Source organism: Schistocerca americana, unplaced genomic scaffold (assembly GCF_021461395.2).
Source record: "Schistocerca americana isolate TAMUIC-IGC-003095 unplaced genomic scaffold, iqSchAmer2.1 HiC_scaffold_103, whole genome shotgun sequence".
Lineage (NCBI taxonomy): Eukaryota > Metazoa > Arthropoda > Insecta > Orthoptera > Acrididae > Schistocerca > Schistocerca americana.
Genome location: NW_025725080.1, coordinates 81554 through 100030, shown reverse-complemented (window position 1 = coordinate 100030; position 18477 = coordinate 81554). Strand labels below are relative to the sequence as shown.

The window sequence follows — 18477 nt, the reverse complement described above, 5'->3', positions numbered from 1 at the left end:
TCGTACTGATTGCTTTACGTCCGTCCCTGTCTTTCGTTTCCACACACTGCTACTCAGCGCTGCCATATAGACGCACAGGAAATGCAGTCATCGGCTGCAAGTGCAAACATTGCCCAGATTAAGTTTTATAATGCTCGATCGTGTCAATTAGGTTAAAAAATGCAAGTAGGAAGTGTCTGAAGTACGTCAGAACACTGCTAAGTGTATTTACGAGTCCCATTCTCCTGTCTGGTTCCATGGTGTAACGGTTAGCACTCTGGACTCTGAATCCAGCGATCCGAGTTCGAATCTCGGTGGAACCTTCGTTTAGTCTAAATTTTCTGTAATAAGCGTTTCTCGCCGAGGAAGTAGCAGCGATAGGCTCAGGGGTGTAGTTTCTACGTTTGTATTAAAAACGAGATGTCTATGAAACGGCTGAATATTGGTGCGACTATGTGACCTATATAGCACATTAAACGAGTAATGCCTGTAAGAGCAAGCAATTTTACTATAATTCGAAGAAATATCATTATCCTACGAAGGCTAAGAATCCCATGATTATCAACTAGCTACTAGAAGCTGAGCAAATGAATTTCCTTTAAAACAGGTTTAAAACATAGGGAGGTTCTGACCGAGTGGGCATGCTCTGGAGCCTCTTTGCTCCTGAGATTAGAAAAACAGTCCTCTGGGCCGGATTTGAACCAGCGACCTATGGATAACTGTGAATCCTCCACTACAGTCCACCGCTCTACCAACTGAGCTACCAGAGGCTCTGCATACTTTCTTATTCGTACTGATTGCTTTACATCCGTCCCTGTCTTTCGTTTCCACACACTGCTACTCAGCGCTGCCATATAGACGCACAGGAAATGCAGTCATCGGCTGCAAGTGCAAACATTGCCCAGATTAAGTTTTATAATGCTCGATCGTGTCAATTAGGTTAAAAAATGCAAGTAGGAAGTGTCTGAAGTACGTCAGAACACTGCTAAGTGTATTTACGAGTCCCATTCTCCTGTCTGGTTCCATGGTGTAACGGTTAGCACTCTGGACTCTGAATCCAGCGATCCGAGTTCGAATCTCGGTGGAACCTTCGTTTAGTCTAAATTTTCTGTAATAAGCGTTTCTCGCCGAGGAAGTAACAGCGATAGGCTCAGGGGTGTAGTTTCTACGTTTGTATTAAAAACGAGATGTCTATGAAACGGCTGAATATTGGTGCGACTATGTGACCTATATAGCACATTAAACGAGTAATGCCTGTAAGAGCAAGCAATTTTACTATAATTCGAAGAAATATCATTATCCTACGAAGGCTAAGAATCCCATGATTATCAACTAGCTACTAGAAGCTGAGCAAATGAATTTCCTTTAAAACAGGTTTAAAACATAGGGAGGTTCTGACCGAGTGGGCATGCTCTGGAGCCTCTTTGCTCCTGAGATTAGAAAAACAGTCCTCTGGGCCGGATTTGAACCAGCGACCTATGGATAACTGTGAATCCTCCACTACAGTCCACCGCTCTACCAACTGAGCTACCAGAGGCTCTGCATACTTTCTTATTCGTACTGATTGCTTTACGTCCGTCCCTGTCTTTCGTTTCCACACACTGCTACTCAGCGCTGCCATATAGACGCACAGGAAATGCAGTCATCGGCTGCAAGTGCAAACATTGCCCAGATTAAGTTTTATAATGCTCGATCGTGTCAATTAGGTTAAAAAATGCAAGTAGGAAGTGTCTGAAGTACGTCAGAACACTGCTAAGTGTATTTACGAGTCCCATTCTCCTGTCTGGTTCCATGGTGTAACGGTTAGCACTCTGGACTCTGAATCCAGCGATCCGAGTTCGAATCTCGGTGGAACCTTCGTTTAGTCTAAATTTTCTGTAATAAGCGTTTCTCGCCGAGGAAGTAGCAGCGATAGGCTCAGGGGTGTAGTTTCTACGTTTGTATTAAAAACGAGATGTCTATGAAACGGCTGAATATTGGTGCGACTATGTGACCTATATAGCACATTAAACGAGTAATGCCTGTAAGAGCAAGCAATTTTACTATAATTCGAAGAAATATCATTATCCTACGAAGGCTAAGAATCCCATGATTATCAACTAGCTACTAGAAGCTGAGCAAATGAATTTCCTTTAAAACAGGTTTAAAACATAGGGAGGTTCTGACCGAGTGGGCATGCTCTGGAGCCTCTTTGCTCCTGAGATTAGAAAAACAGTCCTCTGGGCCGGATTTGAACCAGCGACCTATGGATAACTGTGAATCCTCCACTACAGTGCACCGCTCTACCAACTGAGCTACCAGAGGCTCTGCATACTTTCTTATTCGTACTGATTGCTTTACGTCCGTCCCTGTCTTTCGTTTCCACACACTGCTACTCAGCGCTGCCATATAGACGCACAGGAAATGCAGTCATCGGCTGCAAGTGCAAACATTGCCCAGATTAAGTTTTATAATGCTCGATCGTGTCAATTAGGTTAAAAAATGCAAGTAGGAAGTGTCTGAAGTACGTCAGAACACTGCTAAGTGTATTTACGAGTCCCATTCTCCTGTCTGGTTCCATGGTGTAACGGTTAGCACTCTGGACTCTGAATCCAGCGATCCGAGTTCGAATCTCGGTGGAACCTTCGTTTAGTCTAAATTTTCTGTAATAAGCGTTTCTCGCCGAGGAAGTAGCAGCGATAGGCTCAGGGGTGTAGTTTCTACGTTTGTATTAAAAACGAGATGTCTATGAAACGGCTGAATATTGGTGCGACTATGTGACCTATATAGCACATTAAACGAGTAATGCCTGTAAGAGCAAGCAATTTTACTATAATTCGAAGAAATATCATTATCCTACGAAGGCTAAGAATCCCATGATTATCAACTAGCTACTAGAAGCTGAGCAAATGAATTTCCTTTAAAACAGGTTTAAAACATAGGGAGGTTCTGACCGAGTGGGCATGCTCTGGAGCCTCTTTGCTTCTGAGATTAGAAAAACAGTCCTCTGGGCCTGATTTGAACCAGCGACCTATGGATAACTGTGAATCCTCCACTACAGTCCACCGCTCTACCAACTGAGCTACCAGAGGCTCTGCATACTTTCTTATTCGTACTGATTGCTTTACGTCCGTCCCTGTCTTTCGTTTCCACACACTGCTACTCAGCGCTGCCATATAGACGCACAGGAAATGCAGTCATCGGCTGCAAGTGCAAACATTGCCCAGATTAAGTTTTATAATGCTCGATCGTGTCAATTAGGTTAAAAAATGCAAGTAGGAAGTGTCTGAAGTACGTCAGAACACTGCTAAGTGTATTTACGAGTCCCATTCTCCTGTCTGGTTCCATGGTGTAACGGTTAGCACTCTGGACTCTGAATCCAGCGATCCGAGTTCGAATCTCGGTGGAACCTTCGTTTAGTCTAAATTTTCTGTAATAAGCGTTTCTCGCCGAGGAAGTAGCAGCGATAGGCTCAGGGGTGTAGTTTCTACGTTTGTATTAAAAACGAGATGTCTATGAAACGGCTGAATATTGGTGCGACTATGTGACCTATATAGCACATTAAACGAGTAATGCCTGTAAGAGCAAGCAATTTTACTATAATTCGAAGAAATATCATTATCCTACGAAGGCTAAGAATCCCATGATTATCAACTAGCTACTAGAAGCTGAGCAAATGAATTTCCTTTAAAACAGGTTTAAAACATAGGGAGGTTCTGACCGAGTGGGCATGCTCTGGAGCCTCTTTGCTCCTGAGATTAGAAAAACAGTCCTCTGGGCCGGATTTGAACCAGCGACCTATGGATAACTGTGAATCCTCCACTACAGTCCACCGCTCTACCAACTGAGCTACCAGAGGCTCTGCATACTTTCTTATTCGTACTGATTGCTTTACGTCCGTCCCTGTCTTTCGTTTCCACACACTGCTACTCAGCGCTGCCATATAGACGCACAGGAAATGCAGTCATCGGCTGCAAGTGCAAACATTGCCCAGATTAAGTTTTATAATGCTCGATCGTGTCAATTAGGTTAAAAAATGCAAGTAGGAAGTGTCTGAAGTACGTCAGAACACTGCTAAGTGTATTTACGAGTCCCATTCTCCTGTCTGGTTCCATGGTGTAACGGTTAGCACTCTGGACTCTGAATCCAGCGATCCGAGTTCGAATCTCGGTGGAACCTTCGTTTAGTCTAAATTTTCTGTAATAAGCGTTTCTCGCCGAGGAAGTAGCAGCGATAGGCTCAGGGGTGTAGTTTCTACGTTTGTATTAAAAACGAGATGTCTATGAAACGGCTGAATATTGGTGCGACTATGTGACCTATATAGCACATTAAACGAGTAATGCCTGTAAGAGCAAGCAATTTTACTATAATTCGAAGAAATATCATTATCCTACGAAGGCTAAGAATCCCATGATTATCAACTAGCTACTAGAAGCTGAGCAAATGAATTTCCTTTAAAACAGGTTTAAAACATAGGGAGGTTCTGACCGAGTGGGCATGCTCAATATTCCTAAAAAAAAAAAAAAAAAAAAAAAAAAAAAAAAAAAAAAAAAAAAAAAAAAAATGGTGTAACGGTTAGCACTCTGGACTCTGAATCCAGCGATCCGAGTTCGAATCTCGGTGGAACCTTCGTTTAGTCTAAATTTTCTGTAATAAGCGTTTCTCGCCGAGGAAGTAGCAGCGATAGGCTCAGGGGTGTAGTTTCTACGTTTGTATTAAAAACGAGATGTCTATGAAACGGCTGAATATTGGTGCGACTATGTGACCTATATAGCACATTAAACGAGTAATGCCTGTAAGAGCAAGCAATTTTACTATAATTCGAAGAAATATCATTATCCTACGAAGGCTAAGAATCCCATGATTATCAACTAGCTACTAGAAGCTGAGCAAATGAATTTCCTTTAAAACAGGTTTAAAACATAGGGAGGTTCTGACCGAGTGGGCATGCTCTGGAGCCTCTTTGCTTCTGAGATTAGAAAAACAGTCCTCTGGGCCGGATTTGAACCAGCGACCTATGGATAACTGTGAATCCTCCACTACAGTCCACCGCTCTACCAACTGAGCTACCAGAGGCTCTGCGTACTTTCTTATTCGTACTGATTGCTTTACGTCCGTCCCTGTCTTTCGTTTCCACACACTGCTACTCAGCGCTGCCATATAGACGCACAGGAAATGCAGTCATCGGCTGCAAGTGCAAACATTGCCCAGATTAAGTTTTATAATGCTCGATCGTGTCAATTAGGTTAAAAAATGCAAGTAGGAAGTGTCTGAAGTACGTCAGAACACTGCTAAGTGTATTTACGAGTCCCATTCTCCTGTCTGGTTCCATGGTGTAACGGTTAGCACTCTGGACTCTGAATCCAGCGATCCGAGTTCGAATCTCGGTGGAACCTTCGTTTAGTCTAAATTTTCTGTAATAAGCGTTTCTCGCCGAGGAAGTAGCAGCGATAGGCTCAGGGGTGTAGTTTCTACGTTTGTATTAAAAACGAGATGTCTATGAAACGGCTGAATATTGGTGCGACTATGTGACCTATATAGCACATTAAACGAGTAATGCCTGTAAGAGCAAGCAATTTTACTATAATTCGAAGAAATATCATTATCCTACGAAGGCTAAGAATCCCATGATTATCAACTAGCTACTAGAAGCTGAGCAAATGAATTTCCTTTAAAACAGGTTTAAAACATAGGGAGGTTCTGACCGAGTGGGCATGCTCTGGAGCCTCTTTGCTCCTGAGATTAGAAAAACAGTCCTCTGGGCCGGATTTGAACCAGCGACCTATGGATAACTGTGAATCCTCCACTACAGTCCACCGCTCTACCAACTGAGCTACCAGAGGCTCTGCATACTTTCTTATTCGTACTGATTGCTTTACGTCCGTCCCTGTCTTTCGTTTCCACACACTGCTACTCAGCGCTGCCATATAGACGCACAGGAAATGCAGTCATCGGCTGCAAGTGCAAACATTGCCCAGATTAAGTTTTATAATGCTCGATCGTGTCAATTAGGTTAAAAAATGCAAGTAGGAAGTGTCTGAAGTACGTCAGAACACTGCTAAGTGTATTTACGAGTCCCATTCTCCTGTCTGGTTCCATGGTGTAACGGTTAGCACTCTGGACTCTGAATCCAGCGATCCGAGTTCGAATCTCGGTGGAACCTTCGTTTAGTCTAAATTTTCTGTAATAAGCGTTTCTCGCCGAGGAAGTAGCAGCGATAGGCTCAGGGGTGTAGTTTCTACGTTTGTATTAAAAACGAGATGTCTATGAAACGGCTGAATATTGGTGCGACTATGTGACCTATATAGCACATTAAACGAGTAATGCCTGTAAGAGCAAGCAATTTTACTATAATTCGAAGAAATATCATTATCCTACGAAGGCTAAGAATCCCACGATTATCAACTAGCTACTAGAAGCTGAGCAAATGAATTTCCTTTAAAACAGGTTTAAAACATAGGGAGGTTCTGACCGAGTGGGCATGCTCTGGAGCCTCTTTGCTCCTGAGATTAGAAAAACAGTCCTCTGGGCCGGATTTGAACCAGCGACCTATGGATAACTGTGAATCCTCCACTACAGTCCACCGCTCTACCAACTGAGCTACCAGAGGCTCTGCATACGTTCTTATTCGTACTGATTGCTTTACGTCCGTCCCTGTCTTTCGTTTCCACACACTGCTACTCAGCGCTGCCATATAGACGCACAGGAAATGCAGTCATCGGCTGCAAGTGCAAACATTGCCCAGATTAAGTTTTATAATGCTCGATCGTGTCAATTAGGTTAAAAAATGCAAGTAGGAAGTGTCTGAAGTACGTCAGAACACTGCTAAGTGTATTTACGAGTCCCAATCTCCTGTCTGGTTCCATGGTGTAACGGTTAGCACTCTGGACTCTGAATCCAGCGATCCGAGTTCGAATCTCGGTGGAACCTTCGTTTAGTCTAAATTTTCTGTAATAAGCGTTTCTCGCCGAGGAAGTAGCAGCGATAGGCTCAGGGGTGTAGTTTCTACGTTTGTATTAAAAACGAGATGTCTATGAAACGGCTGAATATTGGTGCGACTATGTGACCTATATAGCACATTAAACGAGTAATGCCTGTAAGAGCAAGCAATTTTACTATAATTCGAAGAAATATCATTATCCTACGAAGGCTAAGAATCCCATGATTATCAACTAGCTACTAGAAGCTGAGCAAATGAATTTCCTTTAAAACAGGTTTAAAACATAGGGAGGTTCTGACCGAGTGGGCATGCTCTGGAGCCTCTTTGCTCCTGAGATTAGAAAAACAGTCCTCTGGGCCGGATTTGAACCAGCGACCTATGGATAACTGTGAATCCTCCACTACAGTCCACCGCTCTACCAACTGAGCTACCAGAGGCTCTGCATACTTTCTTATTCGTACTGATTGCTTTACGTCCGTCCCTGTCTTTCGTTTCCACACACTGCTACTCAGCGCTGCCATATAGACGCACAGGAAATGCAGTCATCGGCTGCAAGTGCAAACATTGCCCAGATTAAGTTTTATAATGCTCGATCGTGTCAATTAGGTTAAAAAATGCAAGTAGGAAGTGTCTGAAGTACGTCAGAACACTGCTAAGTGTATTTACGAGTCCCATTCTCCTGTCTGGTTCCATGGTGTAACGGTTAGCACTCTGGACTCTGAATCCAGCGATCCGAGTTCGAATCTCGGTGGAACCTTCGTTTAGTCTAAATTTTCTGTAATAAGCGTTTCTCGCCGAGGAAGTAGCAGCGATAGGCTCAGGGGTGTAGTTTCTACGTTTGTATTAAAAACGAGATGTCTATGAAACGGCTGAATATTGGTGCGACTATGTGACCTATATAGCACATTAAACGAGTAATGCCTGTAAGAGCAAGCAATTTTACTATAATTCGAAGAAATATCATTATCCTACGAAGGCTAAGAATCCCATGATTATCAACTAGCTACTAGAAGCTGAGCAAATGAATTTCCTTTAAAACAGGTTTAAAACATAGGGAGGTTCTGACCGAGTGGGCATGCTCTGGAGCCTCTTTGCTCCTGAGATTAGAAAAACAGTCCTCTGGGCCGGATTTGAACCAGCGACCTATGGATAACTGTGAATCCTCCACTACAGTCCACCGCTCTACCAACTGAGCTACCAGAGGCTCTGCATACTTTCTTATTCGTACAGATTGCTTTACGTCCGTCCCTGTCTTTCGTTTCCACACACTGCTACTCAGCGCTGCCATATAGACGCACAGGAAATGCAGTCATCGGCTGCAAGTGCAAACATTGCCCAGATTAAGTTTTATAATGCTCGATCGTGTCAATTAGGTTAAAAAATGCAAGTAGGAAGTGTCTGAAGTACGTCAGAACACTGCTAAGTGTATTTACGAGTCCCATTCTCCTGTCTGGTTCCATGGTGTAGCGGTTAGCACTCTGGACTCTGAATCCAGCGATCCGAGTTCGAATCTCGGTGGAACCTTCGTTTAGTCTAAATTTTCTGTAATAAGCGTTTCTCGCCGAGGAAGTAGCAGCGATAGGCTCAGGGGTGTAGTTTCTACGTTTGTATTAAAAACGAGATGTCTATGAAACGGCTGAATATTGGTGCGACTATGTGACCTATATAGCACATTAAACGAGTAATGCCTGTAAGAGCAAGCAATTTTACTATAATTCGAAGAAATATCATTATCCTACGAAGGCTAAGAATCCCATGATTATCAACTAGCTACTAGAAGCTGAGCAAATGAATTTCCTTTAAAACAGGTTTAAAACATAGGGAGGTTCTGACCGAGTGGGCATGCTCTGGAGCCTCTTTGCTCCTGAGATTAGAAAAACAGTCCTCTGGGCCGGATTTGAACCAGCGACCTATGGATAACTGTGAATCCTCCACTACAGTCCACCGCTCTACCAACTGAGCTACCAGAGGCTCTGCATACTTTCTTATTCGTACTGATTGCTTTACGTCCGTCCCTGTCTTTCGTTTCCACACACTGCTACTCAGCGCTGCCATATAGACGCACAGGAAATGCAGTCATCGGCTGCAAGTGCAAACATTGCCCAGATTAAGTTTTATAATGCTCGATCGTGTCAATTAGGTTAAAAAATGCAAGTAGGAAGTGTCTGAAGTACGTCAGAACACTGCTAAGTGTATTTACGAGTCCCATTCTCCTGTCTGGTTCCATGGTGTAACGGTTAGCACTCTGGACTCTGAATCCAGCGATCCGAGTTCGAATCTCGGTGGAACCTTCGTTTAGTCTAAATTTTCTGTAATAAGCGTTTCTCGCCGAGGAAGTAGCAGCGATAGGCTCAGGGGTGTAGTTTCTACGTTTGTATTAAAAACGAGATGTCTATGAAACGGCTGAATATTGGTGCGACTATGTGACCTATATAGCACATTAAACGAGTAATGCCTGTAAGAGCAAGCAATTTTACTATAATTCGAAGAAATATCATTATCCTACGAAGGCTAAGAATCCCATGATTATCAACTAGCTACTAGAAGCTGAGCAAATGAATTTCCTTTAAAACAGGTTTAAAACATAGGGAGGTTCTGACCGAGTGGGCATGCTCTGGAGCCTCTTTGCTCCTGAGATTAGAAAAACAGTCCTCTGGGCCGGATTTGAACCAGCGACCTATGGATAACTGTGAATCCTCCACTACAGTCCACCGCTCTACCAACTGAGCTACCAGAGGCTCTGCATACTTTCTTATTCGTACTGATTGCTTTACGTCCGTCCCTGTCTTTCGTTTCCACACACTGCTACTCAGCGCTGCCATATAGACGCACAGGAAATGCAGTCATCGGCTGCAAGTGCAAACATTGCCCAGATTAAGTTTTATAATGCTCGATCGTGTCAATTAGGTTAAAAAATGCAAGTAGGAAGTGTCTGAAGTACGTCAGAACACTGCTAAGTGTATTTACGAGTCCCATTCTCCTGTCTGGTTCCATGGTGTAACGGTTAGCACTCTGGACTCTGAATCCAGCGATCCGAGTTCGAATCTCGGTGGAACCTTCGTTTAGTCTAAATTTTCTGTAATAAGCGTTTCTCGCCGAGGAAGTAGCAGCGATAGGCTCAGGGGTGTAGTTTCTACGTTTGTATTAAAAACGAGATGTCTATGAAACGGCTGAATATTGGTGCGACTATGTGACCTATATAGCACATTAAACGAGTAATGCCTGTAAGAGCAAGCAATTTTACTATAATTCGAAGAAATATCATTATCCTACGAAGGCTAAGAATCCCATGATTATCAACTAGCTACTAGAAGCTGAGCAAATGAATTTCCTTTAAAACAGGTTTAAAACATAGGGAGGTTCTGACCGAGTGGGCATGCTCTGGAGCCTCTTTGCTCCTGAGATTAGAAAAACAGTCCTCTGGGCCGGATTTGAACCAGCGACCTATGGATAACTGTGAATCCTCCACTACAGTCCACCGCTCTACCAACTGAGCTACCAGAGGCTCTGCATACTTTCTTATTCGTACTGATTGCTTTACGTCCGTCCCTGTCTTTCGTTTCCACACACTGCTACTCAGCGCTGCCATATAGACGCACAGGAAATGCAGTCATCGGCTGCAAGTGCAAACATTGCCCAGATTAAGTTTTATAATGCTCGATCGTGTCAATTAGGTTAAAAAATGCAAGTAGGAAGTGTCTGAAGTACGTCAGAACACTGCTAAGTGTATTTACGAGTCCCATTCTCCTGTCTGGTTCCATGGTGTAACGGTTAGCACTCTGGACTCTGAATCCAGCGATCCGAGTTCGAATCTCGGTGGAACCTTCGTTTAGTCTAAATTTTCTGTAATAAGCGTTTCTCGCCGAGGAAGTAGCAGCGATAGGCTCAGGGGTGTAGTTTCTACGTTTGTATTAAAAACGAGATGTCTATGAAACGGCTGAATATTGGTGCGACTATGTGACCTATATAGCACATTAAACGAGTAATGCCTGTAAGAGCAAGCAATTTTACTATAATTCGAAGAAATATCATTATCCAACGAAGGCTAAGAATCCCATGATTATCAACTAGCTACTAGAAGCTGAGCAAATGAATTTCCTTTAAAACAGGTTTAAAACATAGGGAGGTTCTGACCGAGTGGGCATGCTCTGGAGCCTCTTTGCTCCTGAGATTAGAAAAACAGTCCTCTGGGCCGGATTTGAACCAGCGACCTATGGATAACTGTGAATCCTCCACTACAGTCCACCGCTCTACCAACTGAGCTACCAGAGGCTCTGCATACGTTCTTATTCGTACTGATTGCTTTACGTCCGTCCCTGTCTTTCGTTTCCACACACTGCTACTCAGCGCTGCCATATAGACGCACAGGAAATGCAGTCATCGGCTGCAAGTGCAAACATTGCCCAGATTAAGTTTTATAATGCTCGATCGTGTCAATTAGGTTAAAAAATGCAAGTAGGAAGTGTCTGAAGTACGTCAGAACACTGCTAAGTGTATTTACGAGTCCCAATCTCCTGTCTGGTTCCATGGTGTAACGGTTAGCACTCTGGACTCTGAATCCAGCGATCCGAGTTCGAATCTCGGTGGAACCTTCGTTTAGTCTAAATTTTCTGTAATAAGCGTTTCTCGCCGAGGAAGTAGCAGCGATAGGCTCAGGGGTGTAGTTTCTACGTTTGTATTAAAAACGAGATGTCTATGAAACGGCTGAATATTGGTGCGACTATGTGACCTATATAGCACATTAAACGAGTAATGCCTGTAAGAGCAAGCAATTTTACTATAATTCGAAGAAATATCATTATCCTACGAAGGCTAAGAATCCCATGATTATCAACTAGCTACTAGAAGCTGAGCAAATGAATTTCCTTTAAAACAGGTTTAAAACATAGGGAGGTTCTGACCGAGTGGGCATGCTCTGGAGCCTCTTTGCTCCTGAGATTAGAAAAACAGTCCTCTGGGCCGGATTTGAACCAGCGACCTATGGATAACTGTGAATCCTCCACTACAGTCCACCGCTCTACCAACTGAGCTACCAGAGGCTCTGCATACTTTCTTATTCGTACTGATTGCTTTACGTCCGTCCCTGTCTTTCGTTTCCACACACTGCTACTCAGCGCTGCCATATAGACGCACAGGAAATGCAGTCATCGGCTGCAAGTGCAAACATTGCCCAGATTAAGTTTTATAATGCTCGATCGTGTCAATTAGGTTAAAAAATGCAAGTAGGAAGTGTCTGAAGTACGTCAGAACACTGCTAAGTGTATTTACGAGTCCCATTCTCCTGTCTGGTTCCATGGTGTAACGGTTAGCACTCTGGACTCTGAATCCAGCGATCCGAGTTCGAATCTCGGTGGAACCTTCGTTTAGTCTAAATTTTCTGTAATAAGCGTTTCTCGCCGAGGAAGTAGCAGCGATAGGCTCAGGGGTGTAGTTTCTACGTTTGTATTAAAAACGAGATGTCTATGAAACGGCTGAATATTGGTGCGACTATGTGACCTATATAGCACATTAAACGAGTAATGCCTGTAAGAGCAAGCAATTTTACTATAATTCGAAGAAATATCATTATCCTACGAAGGCTAAGAATCCCATGATTATCAACTAGCTACTAGAAGCTGAGCAAATGAATTTCCTTTAAAACAGGTTTAAAACATAGGGAGGTTCTGACCGAGTGGGCATGCTCTGGAGCCTCTTTGCTCCTGAGATTAGAAAAACAGTCCTCTGGGCCGGATTTGAACCAGCGACCTATGGATAACTGTGAATCCTCCACTACAGTCCACCGCTCTACCAACTGAGCTACCAGAGGCTCTGCATACTTTCTTATTCGTACTGATTGCTTTACGTCCGTCCCTGTCTTTCGTTTCCACACACTGCTACTCAGCGCTGCCATATAGACGCACAGGAAATGCAGTCATCGGCTGCAAGTGCAAACATTGCCCAGATTAAGTTTTATAATGCTCGATCGTGTCAATTAGGTTAAAAAATGCAAGTAGGAAGTGTCTGAAGTACGTCAGAACACTGCTAAGTGTATTTACGAGTCCCATTCTCCTGTCTGGTTCCATGGTGTAGCGGTTAGCACTCTGGACTCTGAATCCAGCGATCCGAGTTCGAATCTCGGTGGAACCTTCGTTTAGTCTAAATTTTCTGTAATAAGCGTTTCTCGCCGAGGAAGTAGCAGCGATAGGCTCAGGGGTGTAGTTTCTACGTTTGTATTAAAAACGAGATGTCTATGAAACGGCTGAATATTGGTGCGACTATGTGACCTATATAGCACATTAAACGAGTAATGCCTGTAAGAGCAAGCAATTTTACTATAATTCGAAGAAATATCATTATCCTACGAAGGCTAAGAATCCCATGATTATCAACTAGCTACTAGAAGCTGAGCAAATGAATTTCCTTTAAAACAGGTTTAAAACATAGGGAGGTTCTGACCGAGTGGGCATGCTCTGGAGCCTCTTTGCTCCTGAGATTAGAAAAACAGTCCTCTGGGCCGGATTTGAACCAGCGACCTATGGATAACTGTGAATCCTCCACTACAGTCCACCGCTCTACCAACTGAGCTACCAGAGGCTCTGCACACTTTCTTATTCGTACTGATTGCTTTACGTCCGTCCCTGTCTTTCGTTTCCACACACTGCTACTCAGCGCTGCCATATAGACGCACAGGAAATGCAGTCATCGGCTGCAAGTGCAAACATTGCCCAGATTAAGTTTTATAATGCTCGATCGTGTCAATTAGGTTAAAAAATGCAAGTAGGAAGTGTCTGAAGTACGTCAGAACACTGCTAAGTGTATTTACGAGTCCCATTCTCCTGTCTGGTTCCATGGTGTAACGGTTAGCACTCTGGACTCTGAATCCAGCGATCCGAGTTCGAATCTCGGTGGAACCTTCGTTTAGTCTAAATTTTCTGTAATAAGCGTTTCTCGCCGAGGAAGTAGCAGCGATAGGCTCAGGGGTGTAGTTTCTACGTTTGTATTAAAAACGAGATGTCTATGAAACGGCTGAATATTGGTGCGACTATGTGACCTATATAGCACATTAAACGAGTAATGCCTGTAAGAGCAAGCAATTTTACTATAATTCGAAGAAATATCATTATCCTACGAAGGCTAAGAATCCCATGATTATCAACTAGCTACTAGAAGCTGAGCAAATGAATTTCCTTTAAAACAGGTTTAAAACATAGGGAGGTTCTGACCGAGTGGGCATGCTCTGGAGCCTCTTTGCTCCTGAGATTAGAAAAACAGTCCTCTGGGCCGGATTTGAACCAGCGACCTATGGATAACTGTGAATCCTCCACTACAGTCCACCGCTCTACCAACTGAGCTACCAGAGGCTCTGCATACTTTCTTATTCGTACTGATTGCTTTACGTCCGTCCCTGTCTTTCGTTTCCACACACTGCTACTCAGCGCTGCCATATAGACGCACAGGAAATGCAGTCATCGGCTGCAAGTGCAAACATTGCCCAGATTAAGTTTTATAATGCTCGATCGTGTCAATTAGGTTAAAAAATGCAAGTAGGAAGTGTCTGAAGTACGTCAGAACACTGCTAAGTGTATTTACGAGTCCCATTCTCCTGTCTGGTTCCATGGTGTAACGGTTAGCACTCTGGACTCTGAATCCAGCGATCCGAGTTCGAATCTCGGTGGAACCTTCGTTTAGTCTAAATTTTCTGTAATAAGCGTTTCTCGCCGAGGAAGTAGCAGCGATAGGCTCAGGGGTGTAGTTTCTACGTTTGTATTAAAAACGAGATGTCTATGAAACGGCTGAATATTGGTGCGACTATGTGACCTATATAGCACATTAAACGAGTAATGCCTGTAAGAGCAAGCAATTTTACTATAATTCGAAGAAATATCATTATCCTACGAAGGCTAAGAATCCCATGATTATCAACTAGCTACTAGAAGCTGAGCAAATGAATTTCCTTTAAAACAGGTTTAAAACATAGGGAGGTTCTGACCGAGTGGGCATGCTCTGGAGCCTCTTTGCTCCTGAGATTAGAAAAACAGTCCTCTGGGCCGGATTTGAACCAGCGACCTATGGATAACTGTGAATCCTCCACTACAGTCCACCGCTCTACCAACTGAGCTACCAGAGGCTCTGCATACTTTCTTATTCGTACTGATTGCTTTACGTCCGTCCCTGTCTTTCGTTTCCACACACTGCTACTCAGCGCTGCCATATAGACGCACAGGAAATGCAGTCATCGGCTGCAAGTGCAAACATTGCCCAGATTAAGTTTTATAATGCTCGATCGTGTCAATTAGGTTAAAAAATGCAAGTAGGAAGTGTCTGAAGTACGTCAGAACACTGCTAAGTGTATTTACGAGTCCCATTCTCCTGTCTGGTTCCATGGTGTAACGGTTAGCACTCTGGACTCTGAATCCAGCGATCCGAGTTCGAATCTCGGTGGAACCTTCGTTTAGTCTAAATTTTCTGTAATAAGCGTTTCTCGCCGAGGAAGTAGCAGCGATAGGCTCAGGGGTGTAGTTTCTACGTTTGTATTAAAAACGAGATGTCTATGAAACGGCTGAATATTGGTGCGACTATGTGACCTATATAGCACATTAAACGAGTAATGCCTGTAAGAGCAAGCAATTTTACTATAATTCGAAGAAATATCATTATCCTACGAAGGCTAAGAATCCCATGATTATCAACTAGCTACTAGAAGCTGAGCAAATGAATTTCCTTTAAAACAGGTTTAAAACATAGGGAGGTTCTGACCGAGTGGGCATGCTCTGGAGCCTCTTTGCTCCTGAGATTAGAAAAACAGTCCTCTGGGCCGGATTTGAACCAGCGACCTATGGATAACTGTGAATCCTCCACTACAGTCCACCGCTCTACCAACTGAGCTACCAGAGGCTCTGCATACTTTCTTATTCGTACTGATTGCTTTACGTCCGTCCCTGTCTTTCGTTTCCACACACTGCTACTCAGCGCTGCCATATAGACGCACAGGAAATGCAGTCATCGGCTGCAAGTGCAAACATTGCCCAGATTAAGTTTTATAATGCTCGATCGTGTCAATTAGGTTAAAAAATGCAAGTAGGAAGTGTCTGAAGTACGTCAGAACACTGCTAAGTGTATTTACGAGTCCCATTCTCCTGTCTGGTTCCATTCTGGCTTTAGCCGTCGCCGCGGTCGGACGTGCTTGTTGCTTGCTCCGCACACGCTAGCGCAATCGCCGGTGTTTTGTGTTTCCGTACAGCTGTCTGTGCATTTTCGTAGTGTTATTGCATTTGGTGGTCCTGATAAGTGTTTGTGAAGTGTTATTGTCCATTCTCCGTTTCGTTCTTCGTCGCGATTTCGGTTTGTACCGGAATTTCGTCGGCACAGAAGATCATGTCTGACACCGTCAGGAAGAATACGTTAGTCTTCTCGTTCGAGAAGGAAACCCGGCCGGTCCAACCCACTGCACTGGAGATCCATGACTGGCTCACCGAGGTAATCTGTATCAATTCTGACTCTGTTCACACCACGCAGTTAGATGCTGAAAAATACTGTGTTTATGTTAAATTTCTGAACTCCGTGACTGTCGATAAGTTAATTGCAAAATGGGGTAATTCTGTTGAATTTGTTCATCGAGATGGTTCAACAAGTAATGTTTCTGTACGAAAAGCTGATATCATGTACACCAATGTGAGGATTTTGAACGTTCCTATCGAAGTTGACAATCAGTTGATCAAAGACGCTCTATCTAAATATGGGGAAGTTAAATCCATCTATAACGAAAGATGGTCGAAGCTGTACAAGATACAGTGTTATAATGGCATTAGGTCCGCCGAAATGGAGGTGAAAGCCAATATTCCGTCCCATATATCTGTTGCAGGTCATAAAGCACATGTTGTTTATTCTGGACAGGAGCGTACGTGTAATATTTGTAACGAGACGGGTCATTTCAGACAAGATTGTCCACGCCGTGTTTTTGTCCTCCGGAATAATCTAACACAGCGTCAAAAATTGACCCTTAGCGACGTCTTACTAAGCAGCAACTCCCCTCCTTCTGCTAATGACAGTGGTGCAGGTACTTCTACAATGCCCGCTGTAACTAACACGGAGTTCCCACCTCTGCAAGTAATAACAAGTCACCCTTCTGTTCCCGAATGCGATCTTCAGAATAAGAAACGACCGTTGGAGGTGACTGATGACGGCTCGGACGGCGAGTCCTCCCGCAACTCCCCCTCCACCCGCAAACAGAAGCAGTGTGACGCAGATGTGTTAGAGGAAACAGACAGTACATGTATGGAAATGACGACAGCGGCTAAGACAACCCAACCGCTGTCGGCTGCCGCACAGGTACCAACCGACCACGGAGGCGAAGCAGTAACGGTTGTCGCGGCGACGGAAGTGCCGCACTCCGAACCCCATGAGGTGACGGAGCAGAACCGCATTCACGAACTCACCGACCCCCAACCAACCGATTCAGTCAGTGCCCTGGAGTTAGTGCCGGAAGGACAAGGAAGTGGACGTCATGAACAGGACACTGTTGAGGCAGCTCCGGTCTCAACGGTGGTGAAGATAGACAACGCGAAGGACGGTGCGTTGACCCACGATGTCCAAAGACGTAGACTCAAACCGCAACCTAATCTCAAAGCTTCCCGTAACCAAAGCAAACAACAACCTGGAAAAGATGACGCAACGGCCAAGAATGTCCTGTATGAAATAATTACGGAAAAACCTAAGGATGTACCTTCAAGTACCATTAGTGATGGAAAGCCCCTCTGCAAAACTAAAACCCGAGAACTTAGGAATACTCCACCAAACTGAGGATCACATTTCAACAAAAAAAAAAAAAAAAGGGGAAAAAATATCGTTGAACCGCTTTATGTTCTGATTGTCCTATTGTCTTAGTCATTTTTCGGAGGAACCAAACGCAGTGGTTCATGTATTTTCCATACTCATAGGTATTTTTCTGTAGATTATTCTTGCAGGTGCTTGTTGACGTGGAATATTTTATCCCTTCTAGAAGCGACACAGCTCCCTGTTTTTCTCACTATTTTACAAATTTTTTTTTTATTCCTTTATGTACATTTTTATGTAAACTAAATGTCCCAGGCGTATACTTTTGCAACTATCAATATTAACAGGATTACATCGACGACTAAAATTGCGGCGCTCAAAGAGTACCTATATGAGTCAGGGACGGACATTGTTTTCCTACAAGAAGTTGTTCTCCCGAACCTTACAGTGCCAGGATATTTGTCTATTTCAAATGTCTCGCTTGACACTAACGTAGGGACAGCAATTTTAGTCAGGGAGGGGATCCCTGTCACAGACATTGAAAGATTGGAATCCGGCAGAGCGATAGGTATAAAAGTCTTTGGTTTTACTCTTATCAATCTGTATGCCCCTTCCGGCACATCCAATAGAATGGCAAGAGCACAGTTCTTTAAAGACGAGATCATTTATTTATTGCGGAAAAACCCAACGGATCTTATAATCGGCGGTGATTTTAATTGTGTGATCAATAAAAAAGACCAGGTTCCCAATTTTAATAACTGCAATGAATTGAAGCGTTTTGTCACTGTTTTACAGCTTAAAGATGCTTGGGAAATAACGTCTCCCAC

The 18477-nt window shown here is 43.6% G+C and overlaps 40 non-coding genes across 40 annotated transcripts; 20 read left to right on the top strand and 20 right to left on the bottom strand.

Moving 5' to 3' along the window:
- Positions 1–230: 230 nt before the first annotated feature.
- On the top strand, positions 231–302 carry Trnaq-cug. Its single transcript has one exon. It is a non-coding gene; the product is annotated as a tRNA-Gln (tRNA).
- Positions 303–660: 358 nt separating this feature from the next.
- Positions 661–749, bottom strand: Trnay-gua. Its single transcript is given in 2 exon segments — positions 661–696; positions 713–749. It is a non-coding gene; the product is annotated as a tRNA-Tyr (tRNA).
- Positions 750–997: 248 nt separating this feature from the next.
- Trnaq-cug lies at positions 998–1069 on the top strand. The gene has a single exon. It is a non-coding gene; the product is annotated as a tRNA-Gln (tRNA).
- A 358-nt stretch (positions 1070–1427) lies between these two features.
- Positions 1428–1516, bottom strand: Trnay-gua. Its single transcript is given in 2 exon segments — positions 1428–1463; positions 1480–1516. It is a non-coding gene; the product is annotated as a tRNA-Tyr (tRNA).
- Positions 1517–1764: 248 nt separating this feature from the next.
- Trnaq-cug lies at positions 1765–1836 on the top strand. The gene has a single exon. It is a non-coding gene; the product is annotated as a tRNA-Gln (tRNA).
- Positions 1837–2194: 358 nt separating this feature from the next.
- Positions 2195–2283, bottom strand: Trnay-gua. Its single transcript is given in 2 exon segments — positions 2195–2230; positions 2247–2283. It is a non-coding gene; the product is annotated as a tRNA-Tyr (tRNA).
- A 248-nt stretch (positions 2284–2531) lies between these two features.
- Positions 2532–2603, top strand: Trnaq-cug. The gene has a single exon. It is a non-coding gene; the product is annotated as a tRNA-Gln (tRNA).
- Positions 2604–2961: 358 nt separating this feature from the next.
- Positions 2962–3050, bottom strand: Trnay-gua. Its single transcript is given in 2 exon segments — positions 2962–2997; positions 3014–3050. It is a non-coding gene; the product is annotated as a tRNA-Tyr (tRNA).
- Positions 3051–3298: 248 nt separating this feature from the next.
- Trnaq-cug lies at positions 3299–3370 on the top strand. Its single transcript has one exon. It is a non-coding gene; the product is annotated as a tRNA-Gln (tRNA).
- A 358-nt stretch (positions 3371–3728) lies between these two features.
- Trnay-gua lies at positions 3729–3817 on the bottom strand. The gene is given in 2 exon segments: positions 3729–3764; positions 3781–3817. It is a non-coding gene; the product is annotated as a tRNA-Tyr (tRNA).
- Positions 3818–4065: 248 nt separating this feature from the next.
- On the top strand, positions 4066–4137 carry Trnaq-cug. The gene has a single exon. It is a non-coding gene; the product is annotated as a tRNA-Gln (tRNA).
- An 808-nt stretch (positions 4138–4945) lies between these two features.
- Positions 4946–5034, bottom strand: Trnay-gua. The gene is given in 2 exon segments: positions 4946–4981; positions 4998–5034. It is a non-coding gene; the product is annotated as a tRNA-Tyr (tRNA).
- Positions 5035–5282: 248 nt separating this feature from the next.
- Positions 5283–5354, top strand: Trnaq-cug. The gene has a single exon. It is a non-coding gene; the product is annotated as a tRNA-Gln (tRNA).
- A 358-nt stretch (positions 5355–5712) lies between these two features.
- Positions 5713–5801, bottom strand: Trnay-gua. Its single transcript is given in 2 exon segments — positions 5713–5748; positions 5765–5801. It is a non-coding gene; the product is annotated as a tRNA-Tyr (tRNA).
- Positions 5802–6049: 248 nt separating this feature from the next.
- Positions 6050–6121, top strand: Trnaq-cug. Its single transcript has one exon. It is a non-coding gene; the product is annotated as a tRNA-Gln (tRNA).
- Positions 6122–6479: 358 nt separating this feature from the next.
- Positions 6480–6568, bottom strand: Trnay-gua. Its single transcript is given in 2 exon segments — positions 6480–6515; positions 6532–6568. It is a non-coding gene; the product is annotated as a tRNA-Tyr (tRNA).
- A 248-nt stretch (positions 6569–6816) lies between these two features.
- On the top strand, positions 6817–6888 carry Trnaq-cug. The gene has a single exon. It is a non-coding gene; the product is annotated as a tRNA-Gln (tRNA).
- A 358-nt stretch (positions 6889–7246) lies between these two features.
- Trnay-gua lies at positions 7247–7335 on the bottom strand. The gene is given in 2 exon segments: positions 7247–7282; positions 7299–7335. It is a non-coding gene; the product is annotated as a tRNA-Tyr (tRNA).
- Positions 7336–7583: 248 nt separating this feature from the next.
- Positions 7584–7655, top strand: Trnaq-cug. The gene has a single exon. It is a non-coding gene; the product is annotated as a tRNA-Gln (tRNA).
- Positions 7656–8013: 358 nt separating this feature from the next.
- Trnay-gua lies at positions 8014–8102 on the bottom strand. Its single transcript is given in 2 exon segments — positions 8014–8049; positions 8066–8102. It is a non-coding gene; the product is annotated as a tRNA-Tyr (tRNA).
- Positions 8103–8350: 248 nt separating this feature from the next.
- Positions 8351–8422, top strand: Trnaq-cug. The gene has a single exon. It is a non-coding gene; the product is annotated as a tRNA-Gln (tRNA).
- A 358-nt stretch (positions 8423–8780) lies between these two features.
- Trnay-gua lies at positions 8781–8869 on the bottom strand. Its single transcript is given in 2 exon segments — positions 8781–8816; positions 8833–8869. It is a non-coding gene; the product is annotated as a tRNA-Tyr (tRNA).
- A 248-nt stretch (positions 8870–9117) lies between these two features.
- On the top strand, positions 9118–9189 carry Trnaq-cug. Its single transcript has one exon. It is a non-coding gene; the product is annotated as a tRNA-Gln (tRNA).
- A 358-nt stretch (positions 9190–9547) lies between these two features.
- On the bottom strand, positions 9548–9636 carry Trnay-gua. The gene is given in 2 exon segments: positions 9548–9583; positions 9600–9636. It is a non-coding gene; the product is annotated as a tRNA-Tyr (tRNA).
- Positions 9637–9884: 248 nt separating this feature from the next.
- Trnaq-cug lies at positions 9885–9956 on the top strand. Its single transcript has one exon. It is a non-coding gene; the product is annotated as a tRNA-Gln (tRNA).
- Positions 9957–10314: 358 nt separating this feature from the next.
- On the bottom strand, positions 10315–10403 carry Trnay-gua. Its single transcript is given in 2 exon segments — positions 10315–10350; positions 10367–10403. It is a non-coding gene; the product is annotated as a tRNA-Tyr (tRNA).
- A 248-nt stretch (positions 10404–10651) lies between these two features.
- Trnaq-cug lies at positions 10652–10723 on the top strand. Its single transcript has one exon. It is a non-coding gene; the product is annotated as a tRNA-Gln (tRNA).
- Positions 10724–11081: 358 nt separating this feature from the next.
- Trnay-gua lies at positions 11082–11170 on the bottom strand. The gene is given in 2 exon segments: positions 11082–11117; positions 11134–11170. It is a non-coding gene; the product is annotated as a tRNA-Tyr (tRNA).
- Positions 11171–11418: 248 nt separating this feature from the next.
- Positions 11419–11490, top strand: Trnaq-cug. The gene has a single exon. It is a non-coding gene; the product is annotated as a tRNA-Gln (tRNA).
- Positions 11491–11848: 358 nt separating this feature from the next.
- Trnay-gua lies at positions 11849–11937 on the bottom strand. The gene is given in 2 exon segments: positions 11849–11884; positions 11901–11937. It is a non-coding gene; the product is annotated as a tRNA-Tyr (tRNA).
- Positions 11938–12185: 248 nt separating this feature from the next.
- Trnaq-cug lies at positions 12186–12257 on the top strand. The gene has a single exon. It is a non-coding gene; the product is annotated as a tRNA-Gln (tRNA).
- A 358-nt stretch (positions 12258–12615) lies between these two features.
- Positions 12616–12704, bottom strand: Trnay-gua. Its single transcript is given in 2 exon segments — positions 12616–12651; positions 12668–12704. It is a non-coding gene; the product is annotated as a tRNA-Tyr (tRNA).
- Positions 12705–12952: 248 nt separating this feature from the next.
- On the top strand, positions 12953–13024 carry Trnaq-cug. The gene has a single exon. It is a non-coding gene; the product is annotated as a tRNA-Gln (tRNA).
- A 358-nt stretch (positions 13025–13382) lies between these two features.
- On the bottom strand, positions 13383–13471 carry Trnay-gua. Its single transcript is given in 2 exon segments — positions 13383–13418; positions 13435–13471. It is a non-coding gene; the product is annotated as a tRNA-Tyr (tRNA).
- Positions 13472–13719: 248 nt separating this feature from the next.
- On the top strand, positions 13720–13791 carry Trnaq-cug. Its single transcript has one exon. It is a non-coding gene; the product is annotated as a tRNA-Gln (tRNA).
- Positions 13792–14149: 358 nt separating this feature from the next.
- Positions 14150–14238, bottom strand: Trnay-gua. Its single transcript is given in 2 exon segments — positions 14150–14185; positions 14202–14238. It is a non-coding gene; the product is annotated as a tRNA-Tyr (tRNA).
- A 248-nt stretch (positions 14239–14486) lies between these two features.
- Positions 14487–14558, top strand: Trnaq-cug. Its single transcript has one exon. It is a non-coding gene; the product is annotated as a tRNA-Gln (tRNA).
- Positions 14559–14916: 358 nt separating this feature from the next.
- On the bottom strand, positions 14917–15005 carry Trnay-gua. Its single transcript is given in 2 exon segments — positions 14917–14952; positions 14969–15005. It is a non-coding gene; the product is annotated as a tRNA-Tyr (tRNA).
- A 248-nt stretch (positions 15006–15253) lies between these two features.
- Trnaq-cug lies at positions 15254–15325 on the top strand. The gene has a single exon. It is a non-coding gene; the product is annotated as a tRNA-Gln (tRNA).
- A 358-nt stretch (positions 15326–15683) lies between these two features.
- Positions 15684–15772, bottom strand: Trnay-gua. Its single transcript is given in 2 exon segments — positions 15684–15719; positions 15736–15772. It is a non-coding gene; the product is annotated as a tRNA-Tyr (tRNA).
- Between the last annotated feature and the right edge of the window lie 2705 nt (positions 15773–18477).